This window comes from Ambystoma mexicanum, chromosome 4q (genome assembly GCF_040938575.1).
Source record: "Ambystoma mexicanum isolate Mex_15411 chromosome 4q, UKY_AmexF1_1, whole genome shotgun sequence".
NCBI classification, from domain to species: Eukaryota; Metazoa; Chordata; class Amphibia; order Caudata; family Ambystomatidae; genus Ambystoma; species Ambystoma mexicanum.
In genome coordinates, this window is record NC_090928.1 from 206,044,579 (window position 1) to 206,058,075 (window position 13,497).

Genomic DNA, 13,497 nt, shown 5'->3' on the forward strand with positions numbered 1-13,497 from the left:
CGGCAGGCTCAGAGTTGCTTCGGCACCACCCATGCCTCCATCCAATTGACTACAAAAGACCCAGTAATGGCTCAAATATCGGGTCTTGCGACAGGCCAAGCTGAGTAAGTTACAGCTATGGGACATGTCACAGTGACTAACTTTGCAACTGCAGCATCTCTTGTTGAAGACAGTTTCTGCCCTGTCTGTGCCAACGGCACCGCCGACCCTCAGGCAAAAGCTGAGTCTCCCAAGCTGAGGTCCATTCATCATCATCCGTCTGCAGTGCAGTCCAGGCCACTGCAGCTGATCTGACTGTTGTCAGACTCGTGCTGTGTGTATGGGCCTGTGAAATAAGGTTGTCTTACTCTGGTCTCGAGATGACTCTTACATGCATAGTCAGTCAGTGTCATACTGTTATGTAATGAAATCTGTTATGCAGCTCTGGGCTGCTTAGAGCAGAACTGTTTCCAAGGATATTCCAGGTGATGGTTTGATTGCACTAGCGTTCTTGTCAGTGCTTCAGCCTCTGATCTGGGGATGTGAGCTTTAGCACACAACAAGATAGGCTCTTCTATAATGCAAGCCAACATACTGAGGGTCATCATGGCTTAGTCATGAGGGTGCTTCCAGTTAATTTAAAGCCAATGGCCTCTATGTTCAGATGATGAAAGTGGCTCTCCTTTTAGTTTTTCTTTCCTTATCTCTTACTTTATGGCCGAGTGCCAATATTATTTAGGCTCTATCTCTATAAGTGAGGATACTGTGTACTTAGCTAAGCATGCCTCTTCCTGCTGATTCACTAAATTGACCACTACTTAGGAGAAGCCACACAAAATAATGAATATGTTGTACTCTATTTATTTATTTATTTATTATTTGTAAAGGGCTGAAACAAATGGCCTGCAGGCATAAGAGTGCCAACAGGACAAACATGACAAAGAACAGAAAAGATACCTAACAGATTGGTAGCATATCAGGAAAGGGGTAGCATGAAGAGTCAATACAAGAGTACAGTTTTTAAGCCACGTTTAAAGCAGCCAAGAGAGACACATGCCATAAGTTTGGGCGGATGGGCATGCCAGGTTTTGGGAGTGATATACTAAATGCTCCCTGATTGTCCATGGTCAATTTAGCTCTGGGGACGCACAGAAGTTAGGTACTGTTAGATTGCAATACTCTGTGAGCCAGAAGCTAGAACAGCCTGTTTGACAGGTAAGTTGGGCTAAGGCTCTTCAAGCATTTATGTGTTAAGGAGAGCATATTAAAGGTGACCCTGCCATCATCTGGAAGCCAATTAAGTGCTCTCCTAGTTCAGAGATGTTAGCTCTTTTACTTAGACCTTCTACTGCCCGAAGAGCGCTGTTTTTAACAGTCTGAGGTTTGGTCGGTGCTTCTTTCCCGGTGCCATTCAACACACTGGCACAGTAATCTATTTTCGATTCAGAAATTGCTCTAGCAATAGTCTTGCTGTTGTCATGGGTCATTTAAGGTCTAAGTTGAGTCAACAACTTTATATAATAAGACGAAGAAGAGGCAAGACTGTTAACATGCACATTTATATTAAGTTCATGATCAAAGACAACACCCAGCTGTAAGGAATTCCCAGTATTTGGGGTCTAACTTCTTGAGCCGGGCTGCAGTACCTGTTCTCATCAACTCTATCTGGAGTCGTTAAGAGCAAGACCATTATCGATCATCCATGATTGAATCATGATCAATGGAGGTCAATGCTGGAGCTCTCGAGGTGAACAGTGAATGGATGTAGATCCTATTTTCCAGTAGTTCAACAGTGGGTTTGGTGCTGCTAAAAAAACGATCTTTAACAAGAACAGCTATCAGGTGGCTTGTGATGCTTCAGTGCCCAAGAACAGAAAGTGTGCTGAAGGTTAGGTACAATGCAGATGTCAGTTTATATGGTGCAATGGCCCAGCACCTAAAGTACACAAATGACAGGCTGCCTCCTTACTTTTGTGGTTAGTCATAGTTTTCTAAGAAATGTAGTGGATGCTGGCTCCCACCCGTGGTGATAGCGCTCATCAGCTCCATCAATCAGGGGTCCAGGAGCAGATATTCTCCTGTGAGTGGCTCCAGCACACAAGCACATCAAAGCTCCTCCGGCAATGATCAACAATGCTTACCACAGCAGCTGCAATGTTGCTCAAGGCAATTCCTCATTCAGATAGCAGTCTCCCTTGCATGGGAGGGGGGAACTGGCCCGGGATAGTCTAATCGAGTGACCCACCACTAGTGTCTTCTATAGTATACATGAGAGTAACACTGCATCTACTAAACTACTCCACAAATGGCCTCATTATAAGTGTGCAAGTCCAGTAAAAACAGTGCCAGTAAGCCTACCGGCACTGTTGTTACCAGACCGGCACACTACGGGTCTGCCTGCTGGAGTCACTGCAACCACGGTAAGCAGACCGTAACAGAAACACTGGCACCGTTATTAATGGTGCCTGTGCTTCCGTGGTTGCTTCCGTGGTCCCCACTCCTATAGAGTCCTATGGGACCGTATGGGAATGGGGAGCAACAGAATTGCTGGCGCCTGACTTCCCGGCCCCCGGGGTTGTAATACCCTGTTGTTACCGGGAAGTCAGGCGCTGGTAATTTCTTTTGGGTCTGGCGGAAAGCCTCTGGTATCACCGGCAGGTTTACCGCCAGACCCGTAATGAGGCTCAATGTCTCTCTGGCATTCTAACCATAGACCCCAGAACTTGAAGTTATTTATCTCACCCATCAGGTTAATAAAACCAGCTTAGATCAGCATTGGGACCTGCATGGAGAATGTTCACTCAGGCTCCTGTCATGAATATGCCCCCTTTTCTCTAGTTATAGGAAGCCACAGAAATAATGGTCATGTCCCCATGCTGTGGTTAAAGGCGTTGTATTACTTTGAAGGGGATTGGATGCAGCATTTTTTAGGACACAGACAATAAAACTGTAAAGAAAGTCTCCAAATTATCCACCGGAGTAGCAGGACTAACATTGACAAAACTTCCAGGTCCAGGCAGTTTGACAAACCTTTTAAAGGTGTCTTTTGCATGATAAGTTACATTTTATATCCTATATTTGATAGCATCCTAAATAGTTATTTAATTTCAGACTTGTGTAGAGGGAATACAATGACTTCAATTCATAAAACAGGCTGCTCAGATAGATTATCTTTTTACACCCTTTTATTAAACCTATCCACCTATCCTGGCAGAGTTTTAAGTGTGAACAAGTAAGAATCTGATCCAAGTATAAAAGGCATGTGTGCAGAAGCGCTTTTCCACCATTCATTTTATTTTATTTTATTTTATTGTTTAAAGCACAGGCCTAGCTCGAGAGCAGCACAAGGCTTCAGGACAGATTGCACAGGAGCAGATAATGCAGGCCCATAGCGGTCTTCTAAACTGGTTTGGCAATGTATGGCCTACCAATTCATAAAGTAGAGCGAGCCACTCCCTGGGCCAAGTTAGAATCTTGAAGTATCTTAAGGGATCTATTTATAGCATAACCTTATCTCTCCACTTAAATAACTACACCCAAATAAAAAATACAAAGCATTGATTTTTAAACCTTTGTTTATCTGTCAGGTATCACTAATGATTTGAGTCAGGACTATGTTTTGCCCCACATCTTATCCACTTTTCCTGGCAGATTTGACAAAATATTTGCTACAGCAACATGCAATTAACTATAGGTTATGAAACTTAAATAGCAGGTTTATTATACACTGATGAAACTGTAGTCTGCCAATGTGTACCTAGTATTTTGCAGAGGCAAATATGAATATAGGTAGAAAGCATTCTACAGTATTGGGGCCAGATGCTGCTTATTTAAGCATGTACCCTCAGATACCCTAGAACACAGTTTTGTAATACCAGCAAACAAACTACAATGTTGACACCTTATTGTCAACCTTCAACCAAACCATGAAGGAATTGGTAGATGTAAGACTATGTGAACACAAGAAAAATGCTGGTAAAAACAGATAAACCCAAGGACCTCCTCACCTTAATGGCATGATGTAGTACATGCTGGGCACTCATCACTGAAGCTAAAACTCTGTGTTCACCATGGCTATCACGGAAGCTTCTAACAGGAATCAAGCCCTCTTTGTGCCAGTCAAACATTGTTCCAAGACATTAATTTGCACAGTAATTGCAGTTTCCACAGAAAAATGTAACACAATTAACACATTTTCCAACACCAACATATATAAAATCAGGCAACATCTCGCTCACAATTGGCCCTCGTGCAACACAACCCCAGACATCCTTCACAACGGTGTCCAGTCAAATGGTCGACAGACAAATGGTCGACAGGACAAATGGTCGACACAATTTGGTCGACAGGTCAAATGGTCAAGTTTTTTTTAATTTATATATATATTTTTTAGGTTTTCGTTTAGTGAAAAAAGGGGTTTTTAGCAAAAAAAAAGGGGGTTGGGGGGATCCCCCCCAAAAATAAAAATTTGAAAACCCCCAAAAAAAAAAATTCAACCATTTGTCCTGTCGACCTTTTGGTGTCAACCATTTGTCCTGTCGACCATTTATTTTCGACCAAATGACCTAGAACCCTTCACAACCCTTACTCACAAGAACTTCATTGATACTCTTCCATCACCAACATTGGCCTCATATGAGGACCATCCTTACAACTGCCATCATGAACTAGCTCTCAAAATACACCCTTACCCCAGACTCCAAAAAGTTATCCCTCACTCGATCTGGCCAATTTCCTGAGCACCTTAAAAATAGGGGTAATGTGCCCAATCCTCAGAAACCCCACTCTAGACTCAGATGACCTTGCTAAATACAGACCTATCAATATTCTTTGGGTCATTGGTAAAATCATAGAGATGGCAGTTGCCAATCAACTCTATAATTGGATTAACCAATATGGCCTGCTACATGACTACATATGTGGATGTAGACCTAGCTGCAGCATGGAAACTGCGACATCCAGGTTATACATGATGCTCTCCAAATCATAAATAAATATGACTCCTGCCTCTTGGTTTGCCTTAACCTCTCTGCCACATTGAACAGGGTTGACCATTGCAAACATACAAGCCTACTCTTAGATAGAATGTGGTTCACAGGGACAGTGCTCAACTCGTTTGTCTCCTATCTCTTGGAGAGATAAATAGCAGTTCAGATGTGTAACTTCAGTTCCAACCATTACCCAGTCACCTGAGGAGTACTACAGTGATCAGTACTTTCCCCTGTGGTCTTCAGTTTCTGTATGGAACACGGTGATTGTACTCAAGAGATGTCACGCTGCAGAATTTCCTCAACATCATCCAAGTTAAAACACTTGTGTATAGGCGCGTTATAAATGCCATATCATATCATATCAAGTGTGAATAGCAAGCACCTACCCGAAGCTCAGCCACACCAAAACTGAATTGTTACTGTCCATCTAAATAGGTGGTCATCCAACGTTGGACAAATGAAATGCACCTTGATGTATTCACACCTCAGTTGGCCCCATGTGCAAAATCACTTTGGTTCATTGACAGCAATCTCCTTCTAGAAACATATCACCCGAAAAGCCCTAAACTGTCTGATATCAACAAGCGCATCTCCAGCAGATACTTTCCTTTCACCTGAGGATTTCAGAATTGCAGTCAAGACCATAGTTACCTCATGTCTCTGTGACAGAATTCATCTGGTGAGAAAGGGATAGCCTGAGCCATTTTGATTTTTATTACATACAATGATGCAGGTAATTCAGTTTCTGAAAGGTAGGTCTGCTAAACTGACCAACTGCTCTATTCTAAAATTATAAAGCAAATATGTCCATTTGCTAAAATAATCTCCTGACACACTCAGCACCAGCTTCAGGTTCAAATGTCACAAGCGCATTTCTGGCAGCTGTTGGAACACAAAGTGGCAGCAGGTAGAGGTGGCTGTTTAACTGTCTGCTCCTTTGATACAAACTATAATAATGTTGTAACATACACAGCCTGATGGCAGATTAAACTGTACATTTAATCCATGCCTAGTTGTGTCATGGAACTGCTTTGATCACACATTTATACAGCCACAGAAATTTGATATCATACTAGTGTCATTTCTTTGAGCAGTGCACAACTATGACAGAGCAATGTGTGTTAGCTGTCTGGCCTGACTGTCTCCACAGCGGTACCTTTTGACACTCTTACTGAAAGGGTAACACCTTCCTTCAAGGTGCATAAACACTTGTGGTAGTAGGTGCTTCAAAGCGAGCACCTACATAACAACGCCACACTAACAAGGTTTTGACCACTGGAGTCCCATTGAAGTCAAGACACATAGGAAGAGGGTCTGTCAAACACAACAATGTCCGCCGCCGCACATGGCGATTACAATGGCACCTAGCAGATCGAGCACAGCACAGGAGACTACTTTTCCCGGTTTCCCGAGCTTATGAGCTACATTGTGTCGGCCTCGGAAGGCAGAGGATGTGGTCAGAATGCAGGGATTTTGACCCTGGCTGCTTCTCTGTGCTCCTCAACTGTGCAGCTAACAAGTATCCAGTAGCTGGTGAACTGTTCTCTTTGGTTTTTGGATTGTCTTTTGGATTGCTCTGATGCCTGTTTTCTGCTTCCTCAACTAGTTTGGATCAAAGGACTTGGGTATAAATGGATGAACTCAGATTTCTGCAAAACAGATTGAACTTTGGAACACCCTCTTCTGGATTTGGTGCCTTGGATTGTTTTTTCTTACGGAACGGTCTGTGGGAAATGCCTTCTTGGTGACTGTTTCTTCCCCCCTCCTTTTTTTCCCCCTGTGTAGTGCATCCTCCTGGCATCCGGGGTTAGGTCTCTGCCTTTTTTTTATTCTTTTCTTGTTTTCTTCACTACCAACATCCTCGGTCAATGATTAGACTGTTATTTTACTGGCCAGACCTGCTCCTCACCTACTCCAGGTATTTCATAAGGGGGAATTAGAGTAATAAGGGGACTGCTATTTCATCCTTTATTATTCACAGTTTATTTTGTTTCCTTTACAGCTTGGAGAGAGCCGGGTGGTGCACCTCCTTAACTTCCTTTTGTTCAATCGCTCGGTTAGTGGAGTTAGTTGCATTTCACACTGCCTAATAGATTGAGAAGCTGGCCAATAACTTACACTGGGACCTTTGTGTCTGACAGATTGAGGAGCCTTTTCCACATGAACCACCCCCTGAGCCCATGCAAATAGGTGGAATTAGTGGCTTGTTAACCACAGCTGTGAAAGAGAGCAGGCGCGCAATCAGCACCTGTTTTTATTGAGGGAAAACTAGACATTTCATTAAAGAATGTCCACAGAAGCCCAACAGATCCAATGGTTTTTCAGAAGGCTCATTCATAAACTGTGTGCATGGATGAGCCTAAGTCTTGTTCACCCTCATCGTGCTAGAAACCCCATGTCCTATGTTTTGTTTTTTTCTCATTTTCTTCACTCCCAGAATAGTTTATAATCAGTCAGACATTTCTTCTACTAGCCTGGACCTGCTCCTCACCTATTCCAGGTATTTGATAAGGGTACTGGGGAATTAGACTAATAAGGGGACTGCTATTTCATGCTTTATGATTCACCATATATTTTGTTCCCTTTACAGCTTGGAGAGAGTCTGGCAGCGCACAACCTTAACTTTCTTTTCCCTTATCTGTCTGTTAGTGGAGTTAGTTGCATTTCTCCCTGGCTGATAGATTGGGAAGAAGGCCACTCAGTTCATCTGGGACCTTTTCTGCTTAACAGGGGCAGAGCTGGAGTAGCCAGAAGATATAGGGGGACAGAGAGATGGGTTTGACCATCTTGGTTTCTGTTAGGGCTCCCTACAACTTCCTGTCCTCTTATTTCTTGCTGGACAAGGCATTCTGGCTGTGATGTCGGAAGGCAAAGGACACTTGTTACAACAGCCTTCATTGGGTCCCTTGGAGCAAGCTTGCTTTGAACCAATCCCCTGTTATCTTTCCTTTTTAAGGAGAAGGGCACCCCTCCTTCTTTGCTTCATCTTTGGACTCTAAAGACAATAAGAAGGTTTCAGTGGACCTCTGTTGGGAGTACAGTCTACTGCAAAGTCCTCTGCCAAAGAGCTACATTCAGAAGGCATCCAAGGCAGAGGCAAGCTCTGACCACTAAACATCCATGAAAAAGTGAGGGTTAACTGATGAGGCCTCTCTGCTGCCTGCACTGGAACCAGACCCTGTTCACTGGAGATGGAGGACCCAGTGTAGGTGGCAGCCCAAATCCTGCAGTGTAAGCGCAGACCTAAAGGTCTCCCCTTGTCCTGGAGAACCTGTATTGGGCCTCCCGTCAACCCAGAAATCCAGTAGCAGCTTGAAACCCTGTTTCATTTCCACAAGACATCTTCAAGTAGATTGTCTATATTCGAGGCACTTTGAGCCTCCACAGGATCAACTGTGCTGCTTTGGGCATTCCATGCAACTTCCAATCACTTGCAGCACTTTGAGCCATCCTGATGCCAGCTCGACCCATTGATGCAGACTGACTCATTTTGACCCAATCGCAGGCTCAACACCATGAAAGCAAGTGACTCAAGTGTCGACTTGATTGCTGGAAGCCCTCCACTCGCCTGTTTCGAATGTCCACTCAACCCAGCATAGTCAACAACTTTCTGCCAATTCAATCACCACCTCCAAACTGTTGCAAGCCATTGTCTCAACCGTCTTGAACGCCAAAGCCAACAGGAGCCTGCACCTTTGAGCCCATTCAATACCAACTGGTAGTTGGGCTCCATTGACTCAAATGTTTCGACATCGGCTAGATTGCACCGAAAAAGTTTAGAAAATGTAAAGGTACTGTGAAGAGACCCTATCTCCATGTACAACGGTTTGGGATGATAGTGACTTCTAAACCCCTTTCTCTACCTTTTTCTACATGAGCATACCCTTGAAAGTTGTCATTGAAACAGTAAAACATCTCCACCATAAAACACAGCCCTATTTAACATTATATAGTGGTGCACAATGTGTAAGCGGCTGCCAATTCTAAGGAAGCTGCTTTCATATGCTATGATGCTGCAAGCAATATTCAAAGACTGCCCAAACATTTGCAGGTAATGTCATTAATCTTGGAGTGCTGGACAATTTCATAAAGGTATAGTCAATGTGACACTATTATCAGAATGTTGTTTCTGTGTAATGGTTGTCACAATGGACTTTTTTTCTTAAAATGTCTTTCATTGGGAAATTCACTCCATCTACCCTCATGTGGTGTCTGGTCTCCCTTCTCAAATGTCTTTCTTGACATTTTGATAGATTCTATACATTTCAAAATGCAGTATCAGGGATCTCCTTATCCTCACAATGTCTCTTGGATATCTCAGTACCTTTACTACATTTGCCAGATTGCACAATCATAGCTCCCAGTATCACAATGGGCTGTACTACAAGCTTGGCTGCTAAAACTCAATTACTGTTACCGTCGCTTGCAATGTTACTTAATACGTCCAATTACAAGTGGTAGAACGGTGGTGTTAGCCATCATATTTGGAGCCCATAGGACTCAAGCAGGATTTTTGAGGAATTAACCTGGATGCAGGGCTGGCACAGGGTTTGGTGAGGCCCGGGGCAAAACATGTGGTAGGCCCTCTTGCTACTTTTTGGACTGCGCCTGTGGCGCCGAGAAAAGGAGACACAACAAATCTTGTTTTCAGTTTGTGTGTGGAGGGAATAGATATGTTGATGAGGCACCCTGGATGCAACTAGGGCAACTGGGCTAAAATCAGATCTTTCTGTTGGGCCATTGTACTTACCATGAAAAAGATTTGATGGATACATCTGGAGGATGAACACACTGGATATCTCACAAAGTTCATGTCAACGTCCTCTCAACATATGTCGTCTTCCACTATTATCTAGGGTCAAGAACCATGAGCCTATGTTGTAAACTCTAGTGAGATGAAATCTTCCCTCACAATACCCTCTACCAGAAACCTTCCTTATTTAAAGTGGGTTTTGGCTTCCTATAGTAAGCTATTTTTGCAGGGGAGTATTATTTGTGTATATTGGCCAAACAGACTGGATGTATCAGACCCAAAGCTTCTTAGAATGAACTTGATTGTTTTATGTTTCTGGCATCTATTATTTTGTGCAAATATAATCCATGTTTCGATGTAACAGTAGCCTGGGTATTCCTATATTCAGATAGAAGAGTTTATATTATGTCACATTTGTATGAACATCGATTCAGGTTTGACCTCCGGCTTCATGTTCTAAGCACTGTAAAATAGGTGCCAAAACTAGGACCACATTGACACCCTCGTCCAGCCTTGGCTGATTCCACATCCAAGCCCACATCTCTGTGGCCTCTAACAACATGGCAGAACTCTTTAAAATCTATAAGGAGCTGACCAATCCTTCTGCAATCTCCATCTAGGAGCTGACCAATCCTTCTGCAATCTCCCCCCCAGGCCCTCTGTATGGCCCTGGCTTCTCACTTCACTACTAAAACTCAGGACATCCTGTCCTTTCTATCCCCTTCCTCTCCCCCTCTCAGCCCCCGTATGGCTTTCCATCTCCCCCTCCCTTCTCCTCTTTCTCTCTGATAACACCTGATGATATTTTGAGACAAGTCCTATCTATGAAAGTGTAGTCCAAACAGGTGCTCCCCTGCTCCTCTAGAACCATCATGGACCACATTGACACCCTTGACCAAGCCTTGGCCAATTTGTGCAATCAATCCTTTGCCACTGGAACTTTTCGCTCTCTCCTCAAGTACTCCCTTGTGCACCCCCTCCTAAAAAGTCCTTCTGCAGATCCCACCTGTCAGGCTAACTATTACCTGATCCCTTTCACTCCTTTCCTAGGCAAACTTGTGGAAAAACTAGCCATCTCCCAGCTTACTCTTCACACTGAAACTGTTAGTTGTCTCCATGATCATCAGTCTGGCTTCAGAGCAGCCAGAGGCACAGAAACTTCTCTCCTGAAAACCCGTGAAGATTTGCTCTCCAATCTCGACTCCAGCATCCCTTCTGTCCTCATCCTCCTTGACCTTTCCTCTGCTTTTGACACAGTCAATCACACCATCCTGATCAATCGACTCAATGAGAATCTGGGCCTCATGGATCAGGCCCTGGAGTGGCTGACCTTTTTCCTCCTGGACTGACCCTCACAGGTCCAACTTGTGTCCTCTCTCTCTCTACATGTGGTATCCCCCAGGGCTCCAACCTCTCACCCTGGCTTTTCAATCTTTACGTGGCCCCTTTGGCCTACCTAATCTCTACCTTCTGCTCCAACTTTCAATGTTATGTGGATGACACGCAGCTCTCTTTCAGGCTCCCTACAGCCTCCTCCCCTCTCTCATGCATTGAGTGGTGCGCCTCTAATGAACTCTGCCTTAATGCCAGTAAGACTGAGATCCTTCTCATCTGGATCCCTGCTCCCGCTTTTCCTCTCTCACTCTGGTCACCCTCTTTGGGCCCTCTTCCTTCGCCTTCCTGTGAGGCAAAAAACTTTGGGGTCATCTTTGACTCCACTCTCTCCTTCTCTCCTCACACACCTAACCTTTCCAAGAAGGCTCATTACCAGCTGCACCTCCTCAAAGGTACTCTGCCTTTTGTCACTTTCCCCCAGAAGCTCATTGTCGCCAGAGCCGTTGTTCTCTCTAGGTTGGACTACTATAACAGCCTCTTTCTCAATCTGCCTTCCTCTACTATCTGCCCTCTGCAACTAATCCAGAACAGGACTGTGAGACTTATCAAGCACAGGGACCGTATCTCTCCAGGCCTGAAATCTCTCCACTGGCTCCTGGTGGCTGCAAGGATCAAGTTCAAGACCCTCTGCATCATCCACGAGGCTTTCTTGGGCTTGGGGCCTGTACTACATCCAACACACTCTTCTTAAATACCTTCCTTCTCAAGCCCTTCGCATTACTGCCTCCAACTCTCTGAGGGTCGGACGCTTCTCCAGGCAGAGAGTAGGGACAGATCACTTTCCTATGCAGGTGCCTCCCTCTGGAATGGCCTACCTGCCCATCTCAAACTTGAGCCGGACCACCTGAAGTTCCAGAAGCAGCTCAAGACTTTCCTTTTCTCCTCTGCTTTCTCTCTATCCCTCTCCTGCTGACCTCTCTCCCTAGCTGCCTGCTGCGCTGACTGGTTGCTTGGATACCCTCAGATTCTCACTGGGTACCAGGATCTGCTATGACCAGTCTCCCCAGCAATGCCTCTGGGCCTGTTGCGCACTTTGGGCTGTAACAGTAACCTCTAAAGTCCCTGCCTTAATGCACTTACCCAGAGCCGCGCTGCCCTGGCTGCACTTACTCAGACCACAAAAGTGATGGGTGGAAGGTTTTGAATTAATCTTAACCCCTGGCATTTCATCTGGGCAACCTTCCACACCACCGTTTTTTGGCCTGTCTGTGCCATTGGAAAAGGGATCCAGCCAAATGCAAATCATTCAGGTACTGCCACCAATGGTAGCAGACCAGCCCAAACTGCTAGGCCAGGTACTCTCTGCATGGTCAGACAAGCAACACCAGACATGTTTCGGTCTTGTTGGGCCTCCTCAGTGAGGTGCAGCTTGGTTCCCTATGGTGCAGCGAGCAAGGGACCCATGTCTGGGCATACCCTCTCTCACATAGTGAGCCAAAATATAACCACAAAAGTGATGGGTGGAAGGTTTTGAATGAATCTTAACCACTGGCATTGCTCTGGGCAACCTTCCACACCACCGTTTTTTAGCCCGTCTGCGCCATTGCAAAGGGGGTCCAGCCACATGCAAATCAGTCAGGTACTGCCACCAATGGTTGCAGCCCAGCCCGAACTGCTAGGCTAGGTCCCCTCTGCATGGAAACACAAGCAACCTCAGACATGTTTCGGCCTTGTTGGGCCTCCTCAGTGAGGTGCAGTTTGGTTCCCTCTGGCGTAGCGAGCAAGGGACCCACATCTGGGCATACCCTCTCTCACATAGTGAGACAAACTATAACCACAGAAGTGATGGGTGGAAGGTTTTGAATGAATCTTAACCACTGGCATTGCTCTGGGTAACCTTCCATACCACTGTTTTTCAGCCCTCCTGTGCCATTGCAAAAGGGGTCCAGCCATATGCAAATCACCCAGGTACTGCCACCAATGGTAGCAGCCCAGCCCGAACTGCTAGGCCAGGTCCTCAATCCTTTTTGTTTTGCACTTACTGAGAGCAATGCTGCCCTGATCGCGTTTTCCCTTTCCCTCTCCCTTGCACGATCTGAATGACACAAGGCCTAGTAAGATCGTAGGTCTTATCTTCCCACTGTGCCCGCCCTTGCCTTCTCACGCCTAGAAACACATGTGCACAGGCGCGTTATAAATGACTTATCATATCATATCATACTATGAAATGTAATATTACTTAATTTATCAACCTCAGAAGAATGAACTGCTGGTTCAGCCCTGCTGAAATATGAACTTGGAAAGTGCAAACTGGCACGTTAGATTTCAACTTTTAACCAATTGTGACACAGTATGCTGTTTAACCCACTTTGCAGTTAAAAAGAAACATATATTATGATTTCTACCAAGCACCCTCTCCTGCCCCATCAAGTCCTTTTT